Source organism: Melanaphis sacchari, unplaced genomic scaffold (genome assembly GCF_002803265.2).
Source record: "Melanaphis sacchari strain LSU unplaced genomic scaffold, SCAv2.0 Contig19_pilon_pilon, whole genome shotgun sequence".
In the NCBI taxonomy this organism is placed as follows: domain Eukaryota; kingdom Metazoa; phylum Arthropoda; class Insecta; order Hemiptera; family Aphididae; genus Melanaphis; species Melanaphis sacchari.
Window position 1 is genome coordinate 1,086,046 of NW_020270975.1, and position 7,534 is coordinate 1,093,579.

Here is a 7,534-nt window from a genome sequence, read left to right on the forward strand (position 1 = left end):
TATTATATTTATTTCCAATAAAGTATTGTTATCCAGGGATGTTGCAGAAAATTAGAATTTTAGGCCTCCAAGTAACAGCACATTAAACATTTAAACGTGCTTAAATTGAGACAGTAATATTTACATATTGTAAAGTACAAGTGTTACGACAGTATTTATTTAACAGAAATGCAGGTAATACGTTTGTAATGAATGACAAGAATTTAAACAATAGCCAATAGGTATACAAAGACTATGGGTGAATTGCTTAGAATACAGACAATACAGTGTCTAAACCTAACATAACCTTGGGCATTAATGTATAATATAAGATATCGGGGAAGCGGAAAATCTCGTAGAGGAGGCGGCTGGCTCCGTTGTCTCCCCGTGCGCACGCTTATGTTATCACACGCATTTGTGGTTCTTGTTAATGAAGAAGTTGATTACGCTCATAACTTAGAGAGGAACGTGCTTGAAATTGAAATGTAATTGTTCAATAAATATTGTGATAAACTAGAACGCGATTATATCTGATGGACACAGTGGCATAAAATCTTCCACAAAACAACTCATTATGTAACGTATAAATATAAATTTTTGTATTTTTGTCGGGCAGGAAACAAAGTGTAATCAAATGGAAGATCCTATTGAAATAATTATAATAACATGTATATTTAATTATTTTTATCACTTTTGCTTATTGTTATTATCTGAAAAAAATAAATACAACTCGTAGAAAAAAAAAAAAAACATCTGCTTGCACATATAATAATTGTTATTATTAGTCCTAAGGAATGGTAAATTTACCTTGTTTATAAATAACATACAACTACTTGATTGTAGCTAATTATTTATAATATATAGTTGGCGAATTACTATGTCTGGACAAAAGCATAATTCGTATTTATCAACTACACGTGAAGATGACGCAAAATTATATACTATAGTGCTATACGGTACGGACATTTCGTCAATTATCCTAAAATGTACGCAGATTAATAAGTAGCTATGTCCGATAGACCGAATTTGTTAGCTTTTTTGAGGTAAAAGTAATCTGAGCTATAAGAACACATACACAAACAATATAATTTATTACATTTTGATTTCCTGTCCGGCTCAGAAAATTCAATTAGCGCGTTGTGCGCACCAAAAGTGTGTACACAATACACATACATATTATGTTCAGTACAAACAGCTATGGTTATTGTGTTTGTATTTTTTTTTTGTTCGATTTAGGATTTATTTTCCTTTAGACGGCACATGATGTTTGTGTATATTATAATGTTGTAATGGTGTGAAATATCATTACAGTATTTATATTTCATTATTATATAAATACATACATCATAGAAGCATGCGTATCATCTCACATTATATATCTGCACTGCAGTATTATTGCGGAGTCCCGCCATGCAAGAATAGTTACAAATATTTTTGATTTTTACTTAATAAAATGTTTATTAATAATCTTTCGCTCTACCACGTGATACGTGTACCGTACTGCGGAAGTCTCGTTCTGTCGGTAAATCTGGTCATCGGTAAAGTAAAATATATTATACTATTTATAGTTCATAGTAACATTTTATTTCAATTTATTATTATGTTTAAATGTTTTCGATAAAACAGTGTATAGATCATTGAAATGGTGGAGTTAGAATCATTTCAACGCAAATTGGTGAGTGTTCGCGCAAGTTGGTACAATATTCGGACACCCCCCTTGGTCGAGAAATCGTAGGCCGCCGTTCAGCTGGAACGCGCGGCCTCCGACGATATTGCGACGTTGCGCACCCTATCATCCTTGACCGATTCATTATTATTATGGTCGTTGACATACAAGTTGTTCGTGTTGTCTTGGTGCTCTCTTTTGAAGAAACACGTGTTCGGCTTTGAATGCACATTTTATTGGTCTTTTACCAGCTTTGGATATTATATTGTTGTTGTTAACACCAACTCTCCGACGTTCATCTTTTCGCCAGTTCCGGTGAGTCGGGACGAGTTTGATCCAGTTCTGGATACTGCCAGCTCCGGTCAATGAAAGGATTCATCTTTCTCTATTCCTTGAGGTACCTCAATTTTGCTATTAGTATTATTAAATATTTTGATATCATTATTATTAAATATCTTTCTGTTATTATTATTAAAGCTCTTGCTATTATTCTATTATTATTATATTGGGTTCAATTGTTATATTTATGTAAATAAATGCTAGCATATTTATCATAGCCTATATATATTGTTTTAATATTCACTTTTATTTATTATTATATTATTTGTACTCCTCACCCGTCCCCTATCAGTTCACGAGTCATCGCCGTCCACGAGCCAATTAAGGTAAGTCCGGTGTTGGCGAAACAGTGAGTATTATGTTTTTATTGACAAAATATTTTAAGTGTCTTTAAAATGAAAAATAAACCAATTCCAAATTACCGTATTAGTTTGTAATATCGAGTGAGGTGTTGTTACAAGTACCACTTCTAACTCAACCTTGTTTGTCTGAAGACTGGTTCTCCTTGTAGGGAACACCATAATATAGTCCATATCCATCATATTTGGGTAAATGTGATCATAGCTACATACCTACATGGTTTACGGATTCATTCTAGTCATCCTATGCTATTTTTAATATTTTACTGTAAAAACTACTATTCTTCCTTGTTCTATTCCTACACATGCAATTCACATGGTTAATTTTTATACATTACTTATCTACCTATGCAAAAAATTACTAATTATTTTGTAGTTAAAGAATATTAAATCATACCTAAAAAATTTTCTTATTATATTTAAGTTTTGAAAATTTAAAATAAGGTTCCTCACAAGTAGTTCATATTGAATGCATTAGTCTAAAAATATCTAAAGACATTTTTTTTTAATAAAAATTTGAAGTTCAAATTTCGGCAAAATTATTCATTTAAACAATAATAAATAACGATATTAATAATTTTTCTTTAATTAAAAAAAAATATTTATATAGATTTAACACTTTACCGAGTATTTCATTATTATACATTTTATTATACCCAATAATATTATTGATTTATTTATTTTAATATATTATCGACACCATGAACCTATTTTACTGTATTATAGTACTTATAGAAATACTCGTAAGTATGTTATAAAATTATTGAGTATTATATAAGTTGTTATAATATTGTATCAATGTATATTATTATGATAAATAATAATTAAATACTTATAAAAGTATAATAAATGTAATAATAAAAAAAAAAAAAAAAATACTTTTTCAGGTTCTAAAATTTAGCATATATTTAGCAAGACCAAACCTGAAATTCGAACGTTACTACCTCGTACTAGAAATCCGTTCTCCGTAATCGTACTTTTCCTCAGCTTCCCGTGAACATAAACCTTTTTTTGTTTCAATATTTAAAACATGATTAGTACTAATTTGTACGTGTATAAAGGTGTCTTCGGGTCTTCCCATCATGTATAATTTATTTGAAAATTATGTACTCATTTTGAAAATAATTTGCAAATCAATATTTATTTATTTTTTGGTAGATTTTAAGTTTATAACAAGTCTCTCTACTATTGAACTGTTTTGAAAAATACATCAATATTTCGAAAATAATTGCAAATTATTTCTTAATTTTATAATTATAATTTTTTTTTTGCAAATTTTACAATTTTTTTTTTTTGACAGCCATCTGATAGTCCAACAATTTAACACATGCAAACTTCAAATAATAAAGAATACAAATTTAAGTTCAGACTTTAATATATTATGATATAAATTATTTTTATTGTAGTATAACACAAATATGCATTATAATTAACTATTGTTTGTAAAATTCTTATCATAATTTTGTAGCATCACTCATAAATATAATTAGATTAGCCTAGATTTGGTTCTGGTCTGGAATTATTTTTCTCTGGAATTGCTTCGTTTGATTCCATTCCGTGTATTAGCTTTTCAACTTTGGTTGTGCTGAGATCGAATTTTGTTACCGGTAGAATATCCGCAATTGATATCGAAATATTTTTGTTCTGTTCCGGGGTTACAATTCGTTAAATTATGAATATAGGTATAGTATTAAAAGCAATTTATACGTAGATAATATAGTATTTTGGTAAAATATCAATAAATGTTTACAGTCGCATTATTAACCATTACAGTTTATTTAAAAAAAAAAAAAAAAAAAGTAATAAAAACTGTTAAAACGTACATTCATAATTGGAATGTTCGATATAAGTTAATCGAATTCAAAGGTATACTGGCGGTTGTCCGGTATTGTGGTAAAATGGGATAAAGGGCCAATAAGAAGTGTACTGGAGGGGCCTAATCTTCAAAAACTATTAACACCTCCTCCCCAGAAAAAATATGTTTATAAGTCCATATATTTTTCTGCAGAAAATTTCAAATCAATATTTTATATATATATAATGTAAATCTGTATAAATATCATGTACGATTTAATTAATTTGATCATAACATAAGTACTATGACACATAGTTCATACATCTATATTGTTTTATTAAAAAGACCTAATTTATTCAATATTCTGTTTATTTATGTATTAATTTGAAACTATCTACAAGTTTTTAAATCTTTATAGAAAGTTAGAGCATGAAAAAAAAAATGATTTTTTTTTCTATCACCCTTTGAAACTGTTAGACCGACTTCCCACTAACCTACCTACCTGAACAGCCAACTGCATGCAAATAACGAAATTTGTGAATAAATTGAAACATGGTATGTTTCAAATATATACAATAATATCCATTAAATTTGAACGATTCAATTTAATTTATTAGTTGAAATTATTAATTAAAATTTAAATGTTTTTTTTTTTTTTTTTTTTGTTACAAGTTGCTTTATTACTAATATTACTATATTAGTTTATTATATTAAAATAATAATAACTTTTATTTACTTAATCTGATACCAGTTAACTAGTGAGACACTTTGATCGAGAGATGTCGAATAGATCCTAAGACAACTAGATTAATATGGTTACCATGTGTCCAAGTATGGTTCAGATCTCAATGGCCAGCTGGGTCCTATTTGTTCATCATATATTTTTTTAACAAACCTTACACACCCATAACAGTGATCCACTCGACACCTAATGTACAGCAGACCGATACCCATTCTTAATTTACCTTCTCATAATTATATTGTTTAAACTATTCAACTATATTGATGGTCACATTAAACACAATGCATTTATTTTACAACCTAATCTATTGATGTAATGCCCGTTATTGTTATGCGTAATTTTATAATTTGTTTCGCTTTTCGAAAAAATATGTTAGGTTAGTAGTGTATGATATTTTAAATATTTCTTAATACATATGCAATTTGTATATAGCATACAAACTGCAGGTCCATGCGGCAGAGTTCATTACTCTGCATAAAAGTCTTATGTTAAAATATGAATATTTTAACGATTTTATAAGTCATTAATTTTGTAACAATTGGTTTATAAACTCATTAAAAATACTAAAAAAAAAAACAAAAAAAAAAAACAATTTTTTGTATAAATACATTTTAATTTCATTAATATTTAAATAACAAAAAGTAAATTACACAACATTATAAGCTTCATAATCTTGAAAAAATATCAAAATTGAACCAACAAAAAAACGAAGCTCAATGGCATACACATTACACACACAACATATCAAGTTTTAAAACAATAAAACAAAATTTATAATTGATAGTGGCTTATAAAAAAAGAGGGGGGATACAAAATCATCATTACTGCAAGCCGTGATCGCGGATTTCTCCAGCTACATTTCTTTGCGTTATATGTAATTATTTACGACGCGCTTAAGTTCGTCTACACGGCGGTATCTATTCAATCGTAATAACAATATTATAACATCGTGTTCGGCCATCATCAGTCATCATTATGTTTTCAGGTTTTTTCAGTCTCGTCTGATATACTCTGCAAACATAAGTTTCATGGTGTGTGCAAATGTGTAGGTTTATACATACCATAAATATGATAAAAAAAATTTTAATGAATCATAAAATGTCAAAATTTTTTCTTCTACAATAATTGTTGCAAACAAATTAAATTAAATATAATATATTTTGATATTACGCAGACTACTTCAGTTTACACGTAATTGATTTAAACGTTTCTTTTATTTTTTAAGATTTTCAAATTCAAAATCTTATAGTTTACCCATATATTAAGTAACTTATAAAATATAGTTATATAAATTACTTATAGGTGGTAATGAGTATAAAAAATATATTATACAGTGAAAACTGTGTAATGTGGACCCTGAATAAAACGGAAATACGGAATTTTTCTATGGTCTCGGAATGTTCCTATAGTTTTACATAGACGTTGAACTTCAATAAAACGGAACCTTCTAACGCGGAAACGGAACGGTTTTGTAGGCCCAATGCAAGTAAAAACTTTGCATAAGCCGGAAATATGACACGCGGCATGTTACGTTGATATGAACATATAAATACATCGTTAAATGATAACTAAGATAAAACTACACTACATATATTAGTTAAGCAGTAGCGTACGCAAAATTTTAGTTCGGTTAGGGTTTTCATTATGGATTAATCAGACACCCGAAAGGGCCCTGACCCCTCTCCCATCACTCTATAGCTAAACACGTAAATATCACCAACATTTTATAACACAAAATCAATTTTTATAGTTCATATTTTTGTACTAATTGTATTCCTTTAAAATAAAAAAATATTTGATGATAAAATATTATTTAATATATACTATAAAGAAAAAATTTAAATATCTAAACAATATTCATACAGTTATGAAAGTAATAATTTTATAAATTTATTTACTTATACCTATTTTTATACTTAATTTATAATAAATTATTGTTCAAAAGACCATAGTTCAGAGACAATAGGCATATTATTTAACATATAAAAAACATTTTGGGAAAAGGAAGAAATTTCGGAGGGGGTTAAAACCATAGAACTCTGCTCTTATGTACGCCACTGTAGTTAGGTTATTTGTATGTTTTGGTTATCTGCGATACAAACTTATTCCGTATGTATAATGTATATAGCTGTGAAACAGTTATGCATCAACAGTCTTACATTAAACAGTTTGCATATACATATTACGTGATGTCCATTTAAATTTTAAATACATATAATATTGAAATAATAGCAACAACAATGACAAAACAAAAACTCTACATGATTTTTGGAAAAGCTAAATGTTTAAATTTAATTCCCAACTTTCATACTTATGTAATATGTATAAATTGTTAATAATTTTGTAAGAAAATAAGTCTATAATTAATCTAAAATAAGTTATATAAAGAAAAGTGATAAATTAAGTTTATAATTAGTCTCTAACTCAAAAAATAAAAATTATAAATATTGTAAGCTAATTTTTTAATGTGAATAACTGGTACGAATTTATAATTCGGAATTTTCCCGTTTTATTCAATAAAGCGGAAAATTGCTTACAGAGAATTTTTTAATTGGTCCCATGCTATTCCGCATTAGATAGTTTTCACTGTATATACATATAAATATAATACACATTATTTTGAAATTGTAAACAACAATAATACAAAAATCAAA